The sequence below is a fragment of the Schistocerca cancellata genome, unplaced genomic scaffold (genome assembly GCF_023864275.1).
Source record: "Schistocerca cancellata isolate TAMUIC-IGC-003103 unplaced genomic scaffold, iqSchCanc2.1 HiC_scaffold_596, whole genome shotgun sequence".
Lineage (NCBI taxonomy): Eukaryota > Metazoa > Arthropoda > Insecta > Orthoptera > Acrididae > Schistocerca > Schistocerca cancellata.
The window spans coordinates 103,438-118,981 of record NW_026046608.1 but is presented as its reverse complement, the minus strand read 5'-3'; the positions used below and the strand labels follow the sequence as shown (position 1 = coordinate 118,981).

The following is a 15,544-nucleotide window of genomic DNA, read 5'->3' as shown; positions in this document are numbered from 1 at the left end:
ATGTTGACAGGAAACGAACTCGGTGCACTGATTACGGCAGGGCTACCAGCGCTACGAGACGAGCCATTACGGAAGCGTTAAAATCTTCGCCCGAACAGGGATTCGAACCCTGGACCCTTAGGTTAAAAGCCTAATGCTCTACCGACTGAGCTATCCGGGCTCACGCTTGTTGTGCATGGAGCGACTGCAAGCAATGTGAATAACTGGAACGCGTGTGTAGGCGTACTACGGTAATTGCTGGCTTCTGGCGCAACTGGCGACTTCACCGACTTCCCACTGACGCTGGTAGCACCCCAACAGCGGACCAGTGCCTCTTCTCCCTTTATCCCGGTGCTGACAGTAATTGCATCCTGTGCCTGCTTCCCCCGATTACGTTCGGCTGAAGCTCCGGAAGGTGGGCGACAAACGAAGGTTGGAAGGCCAAAAGATGGAGGGTCGTGTGCGCAAAAACTTCCCTTCCGGTACCGGGAATCGAACCCGGGCCTCCTGGGTGAAAGCCAGGTATCCTAGCCACTAGACCACATCGGATTTGCTCGAGAAACGTGAGATTTACTCCCTCTCTTCTCGCATTTCGTGCTCAATCCGGACTCAGTGTTGTTATCTGTTTGCGAGCATTTTTGCGCGTGCAGACTGGCATGGCGCACAGCTCGAAACTGTCTATTCATTGCTGTTTGCATCATATTTCACTCATAACAGGGGAGGAGAATGATCAAAGTTGTACCTTGCCATAATTGGAAGTAAACATTGTGACGCTGAGGCGTGGACTCCTTGTGGATAACAAACGACAATTAAGTTCGTTCGCTAGCAATAGCAACGCCGTTAATTCAGCCGTGATGTACAGCAAATTAAATGCCCCGGGTGAGGATCGAACTCACGACCTTAGGATTATGAGACTTACGCGCTACCTACTGCGCTACCGAGGCTCGTTGCAACCATCATCCCAGGAATCTTGGTAAGTCTCACATATTAGAGATAGACAGTTTGCGCTTTCTCAGGAATCTGTTGTGTCGCTACGCGTGCTTTCCCGACTTGCTAGAGTAAACTGCTGCCGCAGCTTTTTTAACGACGGAAAGCAGCACTGCCTGAGGTTACAGTACATCGCCCTTGCGGCACCTGAACACAGCGGCCTGTAGGGCCAGGCCGACGCTGGAGTTCAGTAACAGCACGCGGCCGTCCAAGTAGGGTCTCTTGCGTGCTGCATGTTTGGTTCTTCTCACAGCGAATCCTGCTATACATTCCTGAGGCTGGCGCACCTCAAGCGAGCAATCGGCGCGGCAGCACTATAGCGAGAACAGCAAAACGATGCATCGGCCGGGAATCGAAGCCGGGCCGCCCGCGTGGTAGTCGAACAACCTACCACTTTTTTAGTTGTTGTTCTCATTTTGTTAGTTGCATTTGTTGGGGGCGGACGTCCGATGACGTCCGTGCTTCCCGAGCATATTCCCGAGCAGCTGTCTGCAGGGAAAGTGGGATTGCCACCCAGCGACGTCGGATACAACCGAAAAAAGTGCTACACACGCGGAGTCCCCCACTACACTGCCTCAAAGCGACCGCTCGTCACTATTGCGTGAGTAACGTTGCGGCCGCGGCGACGAGCCTTGCCCAAAGACGCAGCGTGCGTGGAGGCGCTGCCCGAATGCACCCTCCTACCTCGTAAAGCGCCTACAGCTACTATCACCGTGGGCCACTGCCGGCGGGCGGGAAGCCGACACAGCGCGGCGTTGCGAGCAGCGGCTGTGCGGTGGTAGTGTAATGGTGAGCATAGTTGCCTTCCGAGCAGTTGAGCCGCGTTCGATTCCCGGCCACCGCAACGGGCGCAAATCTATGCGTATGAGTATGTGAGCCACGTGCTGTTGAATTAACGTTTTCTTTCCGTCGTCGCTCCACGCAGGCCATGCTGTAGTATGTCCCGACTTGTCCCGACTTTGCTCGGCTGACGCGAAAGCTGACGCTTGGAATTCGCCCTTATCAAAAGGACAGGCGCTATAAACGACTGTGAGAGGTGAGGTGTAGCGAGGTACCAAAACGACAGGCAAACTGCGAAATTTTCTGCTCTCTCTTCTGAAACAAAAAATAAAAAAAACCGACGCAGTCTGTAGGACTCGAACCTACGCTCCCAGAGGGAATCTGATTTCTAGTCAGACGCCTTAACCAATCGGCCACGACTGCTCGTAGCTAAAGCTTCCCTCGAATCGTGAAAAATGCAACCGGTCTGCGCAGAATGTTGACAGGAAACGAACTCGGTGCACTGATTACGGCAGGGCTACCAGCGCTACGAGACGAGCCATTACGGAAGCGTTAAAATCTTCGCCCGAACAGGGATTCGAACCCTGGACCCTTAGGTTAAAAGCCTAATGCTCTACCGACTGAGCTATCCGGGCTCACGCTTGTTGTGCATGGAGCGACTGCAAGCAATGTGAATAACTGGAACGCGTGTGTAGGCGTACTACGGTAATTGCTGGCTTCTGGCGCAACTGGCGACTTCACCGACTTCCCACTGACGCTGGTAGCACCCCAACAGCGGACCAGTGCCTCTTCTCCCTTTATCCCGGTGCTGACAGTAATTGCATCCTGTGCCTGCTTCCCCCGATTACGTTCGGCTGAAGCTCCGGAAGGTGGGCGACAAACGAAGGTTGGAAGGCCAAAAGATGGAGGGTCGTGTGCGCAAAAACTTCCCTTCCGGTACCGGGAATCGAACCCGGGCCTCCTGGGTGAAAGCCAGGTATCCTAGCCACTAGACCACATCGGATTTGCTCGAGAAACGTGAGATTTACTCCCTCTCTTCTCGCATTTCGTGCTCAATCCGGACTCAGTGTTGTTATCTGTTTGCGAGCATTTTTGCGCGTGCAGACTGGCATGGCGCACAGCTCGAAACTGTCTATTCATTGCTGTTTGCATCATATTTCACTCATAACAGGGGAGGAGAATGATCAAAGTTGTACCTTGCCATAATTGGAAGTAAACATTGTGACGCTGAGGCGTGGACTCCTTGTGGATAACAAACGACAATTAAGTTCGTTCGCTAGCAATAGCAACGCCGTTAATTCAGCCGTGATGTACAGCAAATTAAATGCCCCGGGTGAGGATCGAACTCACGACCTTAGGATTATGAGACTTACGCGCTACCTACTGCGCTACCGAGGCTCGTTGCAACCATCATCCCAGGAATCTTGGTAAGTCTCACATATTAGAGATAGACAGTTTGCGCTTTCTCAGGAATCTGTTGTGTCGCTACGCGTGCTTTCCCGACTTGCTAGAGTAAACTGCTGCCGCAGCTTTTTTAACGACGGAAAGCAGCACTGCCTGAGGTTACAGTACATCGCCCTTGCGGCACCTGAACACAGCGGCCTGTAGGGCCAGGCCGACGCTGGAGTTCAGTAACAGCACGCGGCCGTCCAAGTAGGGTCTCTTGCGTGCTGCATGTTTGGTTCTTCTCACAGCGAATCCTGCTATACATTCCTGAGGCTGGCGCACCTCAAGCGAGCAATCGGCGCGGCAGCACTATAGCGAGAACAGCAAAACGATGCATCGGCCGGGAATCGAAGCCGGGCCGCCCGCGTGGTAGTCGAACAACCTACCACTTTTTTAGTTGTTGTTCTCATTTTGTTAGTTGCATTTGTTGGGGGCGGACGTCCGATGACGTCCGTGCTTCCCGAGCATATTCCCGAGCAGCTGTCTGCAGGGAAAGTGGGATTGCCACCCAGCGACGTCGGATACAACCGAAAAAAGTGCTACACACGCGGAGTCCCCCACTACACTGCCTCAAAGCGACCGCTCGTCACTATTGCGTGAGTAACGTTGCGGCCGCGGCGACGAGCCTTGCCCAAAGACGCAGCGTGCGTGGAGGCGCTGCCCGAATGCACCCTCCTACCTCGTAAAGCGCCTACAGCTACTATCACCGTGGGCCACTGCCGGCGGGCGGGAAGCCGACACAGCGCGGCGTTGCGAGCAGCGGCTGTGCGGTGGTAGTGTAATGGTGAGCATAGTTGCCTTCCGAGCAGTTGAGCCGCGTTCGATTCCCGGCCACCGCAACGGGCGCAAATCTATGCGTATGAGTATGTGAGCCACGTGCTGTTGAATTAACGTTTTCTTTCCGTCGTCGCTCCACGCAGGCCATGCTGTAGTATGTCCCGACTTGTCCCGACTTTGCTCGGCTGACGCGAAAGCTGACGCTTGGAATTCGCCCTTATCAAAAGGACAGGCGCTATAAACGACTGTGAGAGGTGAGGTGTAGCGAGGTACCAAAACGACAGGCAAACTGCGAAATTTTCTGCTCTCTCTTCTGAAACAAAAAATAAAAAAAACCGACGCAGTCTGTAGGACTCGAACCTACGCTCCCAGAGGGAATCTGATTTCTAGTCAGACGCCTTAACCAATCGGCCACGACTGCTCGTAGCTAAAGCTTCCCTCGAATCGTGAAAAATGCAACCGGTCTGCGCAGAATGTTGACAGGAAACGAACTCGGTGCACTGATTACGGCAGGGCTACCAGCGCTACGAGACGAGCCATTACGGAAGCGTTAAAATCTTCGCCCGAACAGGGATTCGAACCCTGGACCCTTAGGTTAAAAGCCTAATGCTCTACCGACTGAGCTATCCGGGCTCACGCTTGTTGTGCATGGAGCGACTGCAAGCAATGTGAATAACTGGAACGCGTGTGTAGGCGTACTACGGTAATTGCTGGCTTCTGGCGCAACTGGCGACTTCACCGACTTCCCACTGACGCTGGTAGCACCCCAACAGCGGACCAGTGCCTCTTCTCCCTTTATCCCGGTGCTGACAGTAATTGCATCCTGTGCCTGCTTCCCCCGATTACGTTCGGCTGAAGCTCCGGAAGGTGGGCGACAAACGAAGGTTGGAAGGCCAAAAGATGGAGGGTCGTGTGCGCAAAAACTTCCCTTCCGGTACCGGGAATCGAACCCGGGCCTCCTGGGTGAAAGCCAGGTATCCTAGCCACTAGACCACATCGGATTTGCTCGAGAAACGTGAGATTTACTCCCTCTCTTCTCGCATTTCGTGCTCAATCCGGACTCAGTGTTGTTATCTGTTTGCGAGCATTTTTGCGCGTGCAGACTGGCATGGCGCACAGCTCGAAACTGTCTATTCATTGCTGTTTGCATCATATTTCACTCATAACAGGGGAGGAGAATGATCAAAGTTGTACCTTGCCATAATTGGAAGTAAACATTGTGACGCTGAGGCGTGGACTCCTTGTGGATAACAAACGACAATTAAGTTCGTTCGCTAGCAATAGCAACGCCGTTAATTCAGCCGTGATGTACAGCAAATTAAATGCCCCGGGTGAGGATCGAACTCACGACCTTAGGATTATGAGACTTACGCGCTACCTACTGCGCTACCGAGGCTCGTTGCAACCATCATCCCAGGAATCTTGGTAAGTCTCACATATTAGAGATAGACAGTTTGCGCTTTCTCAGGAATCTGTTGTGTCGCTACGCGTGCTTTCCCGACTTGCTAGAGTAAACTGCTGCCGCAGCTTTTTTAACGACGGAAAGCAGCACTGCCTGAGGTTACAGTACATCGCCCTTGCGGCACCTGAACACAGCGGCCTGTAGGGCCAGGCCGACGCTGGAGTTCAGTAACAGCACGCGGCCGTCCAAGTAGGGTCTCTTGCGTGCTGCATGTTTGGTTCTTCTCACAGCGAATCCTGCTATACATTCCTGAGGCTGGCGCACCTCAAGCGAGCAATCGGCGCGGCAGCACTATAGCGAGAACAGCAAAACGATGCATCGGCCGGGAATCGAAGCCGGGCCGCCCGCGTGGTAGTCGAACAACCTACCACTTTTTTAGTTGTTGTTCTCATTTTGTTAGTTGCATTTGTTGGGGGCGGACGTCCGATGACGTCCGTGCTTCCCGAGCATATTCCCGAGCAGCTGTCTGCAGGGAAAGTGGGATTGCCACCCAGCGACGTCGGATACAACCGAAAAAAGTGCTACACACGCGGAGTCCCCCACTACACTGCCTCAAAGCGACCGCTCGTCACTATTGCGTGAGTAACGTTGCGGCCGCGGCGACGAGCCTTGCCCAAAGACGCAGCGTGCGTGGAGGCGCTGCCCGAATGCACCCTCCTACCTCGTAAAGCGCCTACAGCTACTATCACCGTGGGCCACTGCCGGCGGGCGGGAAGCCGACACAGCGCGGCGTTGCGAGCAGCGGCTGTGCGGTGGTAGTGTAATGGTGAGCATAGTTGCCTTCCGAGCAGTTGAGCCGCGTTCGATTCCCGGCCACCGCAACGGGCGCAAATCTATGCGTATGAGTATGTGAGCCACGTGCTGTTGAATTAACGTTTTCTTTCCGTCGTCGCTCCACGCAGGCCATGCTGTAGTATGTCCCGACTTGTCCCGACTTTGCTCGGCTGACGCGAAAGCTGACGCTTGGAATTCGCCCTTATCAAAAGGACAGGCGCTATAAACGACTGTGAGAGGTGAGGTGTAGCGAGGTACCAAAACGACAGGCAAACTGCGAAATTTTCTGCTCTCTCTTCTGAAACAAAAAATAAAAAAAACCGACGCAGTCGGTAGGACTCGAACCTACGCTCCCAGAGGGAATCTGATTTCTAGTCAGACGCCTTAACCACTCGGCCTCGACTGCTCGTAGCTAAAGCTTCCCTCGAATCGTGAAAAATGCAACCGGTCTGCGCAGAATGTTGACAGGAAACGAACTCGGTGCACTGATTACGGCAGGGCTACCAGCGCTACGAGACGAGCCATTACGGAAGCGTTAAAATCTTCGCCCGAACAGGGATTCGAACCCTGGACCCTTAGGTTAAAAGCCTAATGCTCTACCGACTGAGCTATCCGGGCTCACGCTTGTTGTGCATGGAGCGACTGCAAGCAATGTGAATAACTGGAACGCGTGTGTAGGCGTACTACGGTAATTGCTGGCTTCTGGCGCAACTGGCGACTTCACCGACTTCCCACTGACGCTGGTAGCACCCCAACAGCGGACCAGTGCCTCTTCTCCCTTTATCCCGGTGCTGACAGTAATTGCATCCTGTGCCTGCTTCCCCCGATTACGTTCGGCTGAAGCTCCGGAAGGTGGGCGACAAACGAAGGTTGGAAGGCCAAAAGATGGAGGGTCGTGTGCGCAAAAACTTCCCTTCCGGTACCGGGAATCGAACCCGGGCCTCCTGGGTGAAAGCCAGGTATCCTAGCCACTAGACCACATCGGATTTGCTCGAGAAACGTGAGATTTACTCCCTCTCTTCTCGCATTTCGTGCTCAATCCGGACTCAGTGTTGTTATCTGTTTGCGAGCATTTTTGCGCGTGCAGACTGGCATGGCGCACAGCTCGAAACTGTCTATTCATTGCTGTTTGCATCATATTTCACTCATAACAGGGGAGGAGAATGATCAAAGTTGTACCTTGCCATAATTGGAAGTAAACATTGTGACGCTGAGGCGTGGACTCCTTGTGGATAACAAACGACAATTAAGTTCGTTCGCTAGCAATAGCAACGCCGTTAATTCAGCCGTGATGTACAGCAAATTAAATGCCCCGGGTGAGGATCGAACTCACGACCTTAGGATTATGAGACTTACGCGCTACCTACTGCGCTACCGAGGCTCGTTGCAACCATCATCCCAGGAATCTTGGTAAGTCTCACATATTAGAGATAGACAGTTTGCGCTTTCTCAGGAATCTGTTGTGTCGCTACGCGTGCTTTCCCGACTTGCTAGAGTAAACTGCTGCCGCAGCTTTTTTAACGACGGAAAGCAGCACTGCCTGAGGTTACAGTACATCGCCCTTGCGGCACCTGAACACAGCGGCCTGTAGGGCCAGGCCGACGCTGGAGTTCAGTAACAGCACGCGGCCGTCCAAGTAGGGTCTCTTGCGTGCTGCATGTTTGGTTCTTCTCACAGCGAATCCTGCTATACATTCCTGAGGCTGGCGCACCTCAAGCGAGCAATCGGCGCGGCAGCACTATAGCGAGAACAGCAAAACGATGCATCGGCCGGGAATCGAAGCCGGGCCGCCCGCGTGGTAGTCGAACAACCTACCACTTTTTTAGTTGTTGTTCTCATTTTGTTAGTTGCATTTGTTGGGGGCGGACGTCCGATGACGTCCGTGCTTCCCGAGCATATTCCCGAGCAGCTGTCTGCAGGGAAAGTGGGATTGCCACCCAGCGACGTCGGATACAACCGAAAAAAGTGCTACACACGCGGAGTCCCCCACTACACTGCCTCAAAGCGACCGCTCGTCACTATTGCGTGAGTAACGTTGCGGCCGCGGCGACGAGCCTTGCCCAAAGACGCAGCGTGCGTGGAGGCGCTGCCCGAATGCACCCTCCTACCTCGTAAAGCGCCTACAGCTACTATCACCGTGGGCCACTGCCGGCGGGCGGGAAGCCGACACAGCGCGGCGTTGCGAGCAGCGGCTGTGCGGTGGTAGTGTAATGGTGAGCATAGTTGCCTTCCGAGCAGTTGAGCCGCGTTCGATTCCCGGCCACCGCAACGGGCGCAAATCTATGCGTATGAGTATGTGAGCCACGTGCTGTTGAATTAACGTTTTCTTTCCGTCGTCGCTCCACGCAGGCCATCCTGTAGTATGTCCCGACTTGTCCCGACTTTGCTCGGCTGACGCGAAAGCTGACGCTTGGAATTCGCCCTTATCAAAAGGACAGGCGCTATAAACGACTGTGAGAGGTGAGGTGTAGCGAGGTACCAAAACGACAGGCAAACTGCGAAATTTTCTGCTCTCTCTTCTGAAACAAAAAATAAAAAAAACCGACGCAGTCGGTAGGACTCGAACCTACGCTCCCAGAGGGAATCTGATTTCTAGTCAGACGCCTTAACCACTCGGCCTCGACTGCTCGTAGCTAAAGCTTCCCTCGAATCGTGAAAAATGCAACCGGTCTGCGCAGAATGTTGACAGGAAACGAACTCGGTGCACTGATTACGGCAGGGCTACCAGCGCTACGAGACGAGCCATTACGGAAGCGTTAAAATCTTCGCCCGAACAGGGATTCGAACCCTGGACCCTTAGGTTAAAAGCCTAATGCTCTACCGACTGAGCTATCCGGGCTCACGCTTGTTGTGCATGGAGCGACTGCAAGCAATGTGAATAACTGGAACGCGTGTGTAGGCGTACTACGGTAATTGCTGGCTTCTGGCGCAACTGGCGACTTCACCGACTTCCCACTGACGCTGGTAGCACCCCAACAGCGGACCAGTGCCTCTTCTCCCTTTATCCCGGTGCTGACAGTAATTGCATCCTGTGCCTGCTTCCCCCGATTACGTTCGGCTGGAGCTCCGGAAGGTGGGCGACAAACGAAGGTTGGAAGGCCAAAAGATGGAGGGTCGTGTGCGCAAAAACTTCCCTTCCGGTACCGGGAATCGAAACCTCCTGGGTGAAAGCCAGGTATCCTAGCCACTAGACCACACCGGATTTGCTCGAGAAACGTGAGATTTACTCCCTCTCTTCTCGCATTTCGTGCTCAATCCGGACTCAGTGTTGTTATCTGTTTGCGAGCATTTTTGCGCGTGCAGACTGGCATGGCGCACAGCTCGAAACTGTCTATTCATTGCTGTTTGCATCATATTTCACTCATAACAGGGGAGGAGAATGATCAAAGTTGTACCTTGCCATAATTGGAAGTAAACATTGTGACGCTGAGGCGTGGACTCCTTGTGGATAACAAACGACAATTAAGTTCGTTCGCTAGCAATAGCAACGCCGTTAATTCAGCCGTGATGTACAGCAAATTAAATGCCCCGGGTGAGGATCGAACTCACGACCTTAGGATTATGAGACTTACGCGCTACCTACTGCGCTACCGAGGCTCGTTGCAACCGTCATCCCAGGAATCTTGGTAAGTCTCACATATTAGAGATAGGCAGTTTGCGCTTTCTCAGGAATCTGTTGTGTCGCTACGCGTGCTTTCCCGACTTGCTAGAGTAAACTGCTGCCGCAGCTTTTTTAACGACGGAAAGCAGCACTGCCTGAGGTTACAGTACATCGCCCTTGCGGCACCTGAACACAGCGGCCTGTAGGGCCAGGCCGACGCTGGAGTTCAGTAACAGCACGCGGCCGTCCAAGTAGGGTCTCTTGCGTGCTGCATGTTTGGTTCTTCTCACAGCGAATCCTGCTATACATTCCTGAGGCTGGCGCACCTCAAGCGAGCAATCGGCGCGGCAGCACTATTGCGAGAACAGCAAAACGATGCATCGGCCGGGAATCGAAGCCGGAGCCGCCCGCGTGGTAGTCGAACAACCTACCACTTTTTTAGTTGTTGTTCTCATTTTGTTAGTTGCATTTGTTGGGGGCGGACGTCCGATGACGTCCGTGCTTCCCGAGCATATTCCCGAGCAGCTGTCTGCAGGGAAAGTGGGATTGCCACCCAGCGACGTCGGATACAACCGAAAAAAGTGCTACACACGCGGAGTCCCCCACTACACTGCCTCAAAGCGACCGCTCGTCACTATTGCGTGAGTAACGTTGCGGCCGCGGCGACGAGCCTTGCCCAAAGACGCAGCGTGCGTGGAGGCGCTGCCCGAATGCACCCTCCTACCTCGTAAAGCGCCTACAGCTACTATCACCGTGGGCCACTGCCGGCGGGCGGGAAGCCGACACAGCGCGGCGTTGCGAGCAGCGGCTGTGCGGTGGTAGTGTAATGGTGAGCATAGTTGCCTTCCGAGCAGTTGAGCCGCGTTCGATTCCCGGCCACCGCAACGGGCGCAAATCTATGCGTATGAGTATGTGAGCCACGTGCTGTTGAATTAACGTTTTCTTTCCGTCGTCGCTCCACGCAGGCCATCCTGTAGTATGTCCCGACTTGTCCCGACTTTGCTCGGCTGACGCGAAAGCTGACGCTTGGAATTCGCCCTTATCAAAAGGACAGGCGCTATAAACGACTGTGAGAGGTGAGGTGTAGCGAGGTACCAAAACGACAGGCAAACTGCGAAATTTTCTGCTCTCTCTTCTGAAACAAAAAATAAAAAAAACCGACGCAGTCTGTAGGACTCGAACCTACGCTCCCAGAGGGAATCTGATTTCTAGTCAGACGCCTTAACCACTCGGCCACGACTGCTCGTAGCTAAAGCTTCCCTCGAATCGTGAAAAATGCAACCGGTCTGCGCAGAATGTTGACAGGAAACGAACTCGGTGCACTGATTACGGCAGGGCTACCAGCGCTACGAGACGAGCCATTACGGAAGCGTTAAAATCTTCGCCCGAACAGGGATTCGAACCCTGGACCCTTAGGTTAAAAGCCTAATGCTCTACCGACTGAGCTATCCGGGCTCACGCTTGTTGTGCATGGAGCGACTGCAAGCAATGTGAATAACTGGAACGCGTGTGTAGGCGTACTACGGTAATTGCTGGCTTCTGGCGCAACTGGCGACTTCACCGACTTCCCACTGACGCTGGTAGCACCCCAACAGCGGACCAGTGCCTCTTCTCCCTTTATCCCGGTGCTGACAGTAATTGCATCCTGTGCCTGCTTCCCCCGATTACGTTCGGCTGAAGCTCCGGAAGGTGGGCGACAAACGAAGGTTGGAAGGCCAAAAGATGGAGGGTCGTGTGCGCAAAAACTTCCCTTCCGGTACCGGGAATCGAAACCTCCTGGGTGAAAGCCAGGTATCCTAGCCACTAGACCACACCGGATTTGCTCGAGAAACGTGAGATTTACTCCCTCTCTTCTCGCATTTCGTGCTCAATCCGGACTCAGTGTTGTTATCTGTTTGCGAGCATTTTTGCGCGTGCAGACTGGCATGGCGCACAGCTCGAAACTGTCTATTCATTGCTGTTTGCATCATATTTCACTCATAACAGGGGAGGAGAATGATCAAAGTTGTACCTTGCCATAATTGGAAGTAAACATTGTGACGCTGAGGCGTGGACTCCTTGTGGATAACAAACGACAATTAAGTTCGTTCGCTAGCAATAGCAACGCCGTTAATTCAGCCGTGATGTACAGCAAATTAAATGCCCCGGGTGAGGATCGAACTCACGACCTTAGGATTATGAGACTTACGCGCTACCTACTGCGCTACCGAGGCTCGTTGCAACCATCATCCCAGGAATCTTGGTAAGTCTCACATATTAGAGATAGACAGTTTGCGCTTTCTCAGGAATCTGTTGTGTCGCTACGCGTGCTTTCCCGACTTGCTAGAGTAAACTGCTGCCGCAGCTTTTTTAACGACGGAAAGCAGCACTGCCTGAGGTTACAGTACATCGCCCTTGCGGCACCTGAACACAGCGGCCTGTAGGGCCAGGCCGACGCTGGAGTTCAGTAACAGCACGCGGCCGTCCAAGTAGGGTCTCTTGCGTGCTGCATGTTTGGTTCTTCTCACAGCGAATCCTGCTATACATTCCTGAGGCTGGCGCACCTCAAGCGAGCAATCGGCGCGGCAGCACTATAGCGAGAACAGCAAAACGATGCATCGGCCGGGAATCGAAGCCGGGCCGCCCGCGTGGTAGTCGAACAACCTACCACTTTTTTAGTTGTTGTTCTCATTTTGTTAGTTGCATTTGTTGGGGGCGGACGTCCGATGACGTCCGTGCTTCCCGAGCATATTCCCGAGCAGCTGTCTGCAGGGAAAGTGGGATTGCCACCCAGCGACGTCGGATACAACCGAAAAAAGTGCTACACACGCGGAGTCCCCCACTACACTGCCTCAAAGCGACCGCTCGTCACTATTGCGTGAGTAACGTTGCGGCCGCGGCGACGAGCCTTGCCCAAAGACGCAGCGTGCGTGGAGGCGCTGCCCGAATGCACCCTCCTACCTCGTAAAGCGCCTACAGCTACTATCACCGTGGGCCACTGCCGGCGGGCGGGAAGCCGACACAGCGCGGCGTTGCGAGCAGCGGCTGTGCGGTGGTAGTGTAATGGTGAGCATAGTTGCCTTCCGAGCAGTTGAGCCGCGTTCGATTCCCGGCCACCGCAACGGGCGCAAATCTATGCGTATGAGTATGTGAGCCACGTGCTGTTGAATTAACGTTTTCTTTCCGTCGTCGCTCCACGCAGGCCATCCTGTAGTATGTCCCGACTTGTCCCGACTTTGCTCGGCTGACGCGAAAGCTGACGCTTGGAATTCGCCCTTATCAAAAGGACAGGCGCTATAAACGACTGTGAGAGGTGAGGTGTAGCGAGGTACCAAAACGACAGGCAAACTGCGAAATTTTCTGCTCTCTCTTCTGAAACAAAAAATAAAAAAAACCGACGCAGTCGGTAGGACTCGAACCTACGCTCCCAGAGGGAATCTGATTTCTAGTCAGACGCCTTAACCACTCGGCCACGACTGCTCGTAGCTAAAGCTTCCCTCGAATCGTGAAAAATGCAACCGGTCTGCGCAGAATGTTGACAGGAAACGAACTCGGTGCACTGATTACGGCAGGGCTACCAGCGCTACGAGACGAGCCATTATGGAAGCGTTAAAATCTTCGCCCGAACAGGGATTCGAACCCTGGACCCTTAGGTTAAAAGCCTAATGCTCTACCGACTGAGCTATCCGGGCTCACGCTTGTTGTGCATGGAGCGACTGCAAGCAATGTGAATAACTGGAACGCGTGTGTAGGCGTACTACGGTAATTGCTGGCTTCTGGCGCAACTGGCGACTTCACCGACTTCCCACTGACGCTGGTAGCACCCCAACAGCGGACCAGTGCCTCTTCTCCCTTTATCCCGGTGCTGACAGTAATTGCATCCTGTGCCTGCTTCCCCCGATTACGTTCGGCTGAAGCTCCGGAAGGTGGGCGACAAACGAAGGTTGGAAGGCCAAAAGATGGAGGGTCGTGTGCGCAAAAACTTCCCTTCCGGTACCGGGAATCGAAACCTCCTGGGTGAAAGCCAGGTATCCTAGCCACTAGACCACACCGGATTTGCTCGAGAAACGTGAGATTTACTCCCTCTCTTCTCGCATTTCGTGCTCAATCCGGACTCAGTGTTGTTATCTGTTTGCGAGCATTTTTGCGCGTGCAGACTGGCATGGCGCACAGCTCGAAACTGTCTATTCATTGCTGTTTGCATCATATTTCACTCATAACAGGGGAGGAGAATGATCAAAGTTGTACCTTGCCATAATTGGAAGTAAACATTGTGACGCTGAGGCGTGGACTCCTTGTGGATAACAAACGACAATTAAGTTCGTTCGCTAGCAATAGCAACGCCGTTAATTCAGCCGTGATGTACAGCAAATTAAATGCCCCGGGTGAGGATCGAACTCACGACCTTAGGATTATGAGACTTACGCGCTACCTACTGCGCTACCGAGGCTCGTTGCAACCATCATCCCAGGAATCTTGGTAAGTCTCACATATTAGAGATAGACAGTTTGCGCTTTCTCAGGAATCTGTTGTGTCGCTACGCGTGCTTTCCCGACTTGCTAGAGTAAACTGCTGCCGCAGCTTTTTTAACGACGGAAAGCAGCACTGCCTGAGGTTACAGTACATCGCCCTTGCGGCACCTGAACACAGCGGCCTGTAGGGCCAGGCCGACGCTGGAGTTCAGTAACAGCACGCGGCCGTCCAAGTAGGGTCTCTTGCGTGCTGCATGTTTGGTTCTTCTCACAGCGAATCCTGCTATACATTCCTGAGGCTGGCGCACCTCAAGCGAGCAATCGGCGCGGCAGCACTATAGCGAGAACAGCAAAACGATGCATCGGCCGGGAATCGAAGCCGGGCCGCCCGCGTGGTAGTCGAACAACCTACCACTTTTTTAGTTGTTGTTCTCATTTTGTTAGTTGCATTTGTTGGGGGCGGACGTCCGATGACGTCCGTGCTTCCCGAGCATATTCCCGAGCAGCTGTCTGCAGGGAAAGTGGGATTGCCACCCAGCGACGTCGGATACAACCGAAAAAAGTGCTACACACGCGGAGTCCCCCACTACACTGCCTCAAAGCGACCGCTCGTCACTATTGCGTGAGTAACGTTGCGGCCGCGGCGACGAGCCTTGCCCAAAGACGCAGCGTGCGTGGAGGCGCTGCCCGAATGCACCCTCCTACCTCGTAAAGCGCCTACAGCTACTATCACCGTGGGCCACTGCCGGCGGGCGGGAAGCCGACACAGCGCGGCGTTGCGAGCAGCGGCTGTGCGGTGGTAGTGTAATGGTGAGCATAGTTGCCTTCCGAGCAGTTGAGCCGCGTTCGATTCCCGGCCACCGCAACGGGCGCAAATCTATGCGTATGAGTATGTGAGCCACGTGCTGTTGAATTAACGTTTTCTTTCCGTCGTCGCTCCACGCAGGCCATGCTGTAGTATGTCCCGACTTGTCCCGACTTTGCTCGGCTGACGCGAAAGCTGACGCTTGGAATTCGCCCTTATCAAAAGGACAGGCGCTATAAACGACTGTGAGAGGTGAGGTGTAGCGAGGTACCAAAACGACAGGCAAACTGCGAAATTTTCTGCTCTCTCTTCTGAAACAAAAAATAAAAAAAACCGACGCAGTCGGTAGGACTCGAACCTACGCTCCCAGAGGGAATCTGATTTCTAGTCAGACGCCTTAACCACTCGGCCACGACTGCTCGTAGCTAAAGCTTCCCTCGAATCGTGAAAAATGCAACCGGTCTGCGCAGAATGTTGACAGG

At 53.8% G+C, this 15,544-nt stretch overlaps 32 non-coding genes across 32 annotated transcripts; 7 read left to right on the top strand and 25 right to left on the bottom strand.

The window, feature by feature from the left end:
* Positions 1-87: 87 nt before the first annotated feature.
* On the bottom strand, positions 88-160 carry Trnak-uuu (transfer RNA lysine (anticodon UUU)). The gene has a single exon. It is a non-coding gene; the product is annotated as a tRNA-Lys (tRNA).
* Positions 161-456: 296 nt separating this feature from the next.
* Positions 457-528, bottom strand: Trnae-uuc (transfer RNA glutamic acid (anticodon UUC)). The gene has a single exon. It is a non-coding gene; the product is annotated as a tRNA-Glu (tRNA).
* Positions 529-850: 322 nt separating this feature from the next.
* On the bottom strand, positions 851-923 carry Trnam-cau (transfer RNA methionine (anticodon CAU)). Its single transcript has one exon. It is a non-coding gene; the product is annotated as a tRNA-Met (tRNA).
* An 815-nt stretch (positions 924-1,738) lies between these two features.
* On the top strand, positions 1,739-1,810 carry Trnag-ucc (transfer RNA glycine (anticodon UCC)). The gene has a single exon. It is a non-coding gene; the product is annotated as a tRNA-Gly (tRNA).
* A 277-nt stretch (positions 1,811-2,087) lies between these two features.
* On the bottom strand, positions 2,088-2,169 carry Trnas-aga (transfer RNA serine (anticodon AGA)). The gene has a single exon. It is a non-coding gene; the product is annotated as a tRNA-Ser (tRNA).
* A 139-nt stretch (positions 2,170-2,308) lies between these two features.
* Trnak-uuu (transfer RNA lysine (anticodon UUU)) lies at positions 2,309-2,381 on the bottom strand. Its single transcript has one exon. It is a non-coding gene; the product is annotated as a tRNA-Lys (tRNA).
* Positions 2,382-2,677: 296 nt separating this feature from the next.
* Trnae-uuc (transfer RNA glutamic acid (anticodon UUC)) lies at positions 2,678-2,749 on the bottom strand. The gene has a single exon. It is a non-coding gene; the product is annotated as a tRNA-Glu (tRNA).
* A 322-nt stretch (positions 2,750-3,071) lies between these two features.
* On the bottom strand, positions 3,072-3,144 carry Trnam-cau (transfer RNA methionine (anticodon CAU)). Its single transcript has one exon. It is a non-coding gene; the product is annotated as a tRNA-Met (tRNA).
* Positions 3,145-3,959: 815 nt separating this feature from the next.
* Trnag-ucc (transfer RNA glycine (anticodon UCC)) lies at positions 3,960-4,031 on the top strand. Its single transcript has one exon. It is a non-coding gene; the product is annotated as a tRNA-Gly (tRNA).
* Positions 4,032-4,308: 277 nt separating this feature from the next.
* On the bottom strand, positions 4,309-4,390 carry Trnas-aga (transfer RNA serine (anticodon AGA)). The gene has a single exon. It is a non-coding gene; the product is annotated as a tRNA-Ser (tRNA).
* Positions 4,391-4,529: 139 nt separating this feature from the next.
* Positions 4,530-4,602, bottom strand: Trnak-uuu (transfer RNA lysine (anticodon UUU)). Its single transcript has one exon. It is a non-coding gene; the product is annotated as a tRNA-Lys (tRNA).
* A 296-nt stretch (positions 4,603-4,898) lies between these two features.
* Trnae-uuc (transfer RNA glutamic acid (anticodon UUC)) lies at positions 4,899-4,970 on the bottom strand. The gene has a single exon. It is a non-coding gene; the product is annotated as a tRNA-Glu (tRNA).
* A 322-nt stretch (positions 4,971-5,292) lies between these two features.
* Trnam-cau (transfer RNA methionine (anticodon CAU)) lies at positions 5,293-5,365 on the bottom strand. Its single transcript has one exon. It is a non-coding gene; the product is annotated as a tRNA-Met (tRNA).
* An 815-nt stretch (positions 5,366-6,180) lies between these two features.
* Positions 6,181-6,252, top strand: Trnag-ucc (transfer RNA glycine (anticodon UCC)). The gene has a single exon. It is a non-coding gene; the product is annotated as a tRNA-Gly (tRNA).
* Positions 6,253-6,529: 277 nt separating this feature from the next.
* Positions 6,530-6,611, bottom strand: Trnas-aga (transfer RNA serine (anticodon AGA)). The gene has a single exon. It is a non-coding gene; the product is annotated as a tRNA-Ser (tRNA).
* A 139-nt stretch (positions 6,612-6,750) lies between these two features.
* On the bottom strand, positions 6,751-6,823 carry Trnak-uuu (transfer RNA lysine (anticodon UUU)). Its single transcript has one exon. It is a non-coding gene; the product is annotated as a tRNA-Lys (tRNA).
* Positions 6,824-7,119: 296 nt separating this feature from the next.
* On the bottom strand, positions 7,120-7,191 carry Trnae-uuc (transfer RNA glutamic acid (anticodon UUC)). Its single transcript has one exon. It is a non-coding gene; the product is annotated as a tRNA-Glu (tRNA).
* Positions 7,192-7,513: 322 nt separating this feature from the next.
* Trnam-cau (transfer RNA methionine (anticodon CAU)) lies at positions 7,514-7,586 on the bottom strand. The gene has a single exon. It is a non-coding gene; the product is annotated as a tRNA-Met (tRNA).
* An 815-nt stretch (positions 7,587-8,401) lies between these two features.
* Trnag-ucc (transfer RNA glycine (anticodon UCC)) lies at positions 8,402-8,473 on the top strand. Its single transcript has one exon. It is a non-coding gene; the product is annotated as a tRNA-Gly (tRNA).
* Positions 8,474-8,750: 277 nt separating this feature from the next.
* Trnas-aga (transfer RNA serine (anticodon AGA)) lies at positions 8,751-8,832 on the bottom strand. The gene has a single exon. It is a non-coding gene; the product is annotated as a tRNA-Ser (tRNA).
* Positions 8,833-8,971: 139 nt separating this feature from the next.
* On the bottom strand, positions 8,972-9,044 carry Trnak-uuu (transfer RNA lysine (anticodon UUU)). Its single transcript has one exon. It is a non-coding gene; the product is annotated as a tRNA-Lys (tRNA).
* A 685-nt stretch (positions 9,045-9,729) lies between these two features.
* Trnam-cau (transfer RNA methionine (anticodon CAU)) lies at positions 9,730-9,802 on the bottom strand. Its single transcript has one exon. It is a non-coding gene; the product is annotated as a tRNA-Met (tRNA).
* An 816-nt stretch (positions 9,803-10,618) lies between these two features.
* On the top strand, positions 10,619-10,690 carry Trnag-ucc (transfer RNA glycine (anticodon UCC)). Its single transcript has one exon. It is a non-coding gene; the product is annotated as a tRNA-Gly (tRNA).
* A 277-nt stretch (positions 10,691-10,967) lies between these two features.
* On the bottom strand, positions 10,968-11,049 carry Trnas-aga (transfer RNA serine (anticodon AGA)). Its single transcript has one exon. It is a non-coding gene; the product is annotated as a tRNA-Ser (tRNA).
* Positions 11,050-11,188: 139 nt separating this feature from the next.
* On the bottom strand, positions 11,189-11,261 carry Trnak-uuu (transfer RNA lysine (anticodon UUU)). Its single transcript has one exon. It is a non-coding gene; the product is annotated as a tRNA-Lys (tRNA).
* Positions 11,262-11,946: 685 nt separating this feature from the next.
* Trnam-cau (transfer RNA methionine (anticodon CAU)) lies at positions 11,947-12,019 on the bottom strand. Its single transcript has one exon. It is a non-coding gene; the product is annotated as a tRNA-Met (tRNA).
* Positions 12,020-12,834: 815 nt separating this feature from the next.
* On the top strand, positions 12,835-12,906 carry Trnag-ucc (transfer RNA glycine (anticodon UCC)). Its single transcript has one exon. It is a non-coding gene; the product is annotated as a tRNA-Gly (tRNA).
* Positions 12,907-13,183: 277 nt separating this feature from the next.
* Positions 13,184-13,265, bottom strand: Trnas-aga (transfer RNA serine (anticodon AGA)). Its single transcript has one exon. It is a non-coding gene; the product is annotated as a tRNA-Ser (tRNA).
* A 139-nt stretch (positions 13,266-13,404) lies between these two features.
* Trnak-uuu (transfer RNA lysine (anticodon UUU)) lies at positions 13,405-13,477 on the bottom strand. Its single transcript has one exon. It is a non-coding gene; the product is annotated as a tRNA-Lys (tRNA).
* Positions 13,478-14,162: 685 nt separating this feature from the next.
* Trnam-cau (transfer RNA methionine (anticodon CAU)) lies at positions 14,163-14,235 on the bottom strand. The gene has a single exon. It is a non-coding gene; the product is annotated as a tRNA-Met (tRNA).
* Positions 14,236-15,050: 815 nt separating this feature from the next.
* On the top strand, positions 15,051-15,122 carry Trnag-ucc (transfer RNA glycine (anticodon UCC)). Its single transcript has one exon. It is a non-coding gene; the product is annotated as a tRNA-Gly (tRNA).
* Positions 15,123-15,399: 277 nt separating this feature from the next.
* Trnas-aga (transfer RNA serine (anticodon AGA)) lies at positions 15,400-15,481 on the bottom strand. The gene has a single exon. It is a non-coding gene; the product is annotated as a tRNA-Ser (tRNA).
* Between the last annotated feature and the right edge of the window lie 63 nt (positions 15,482-15,544).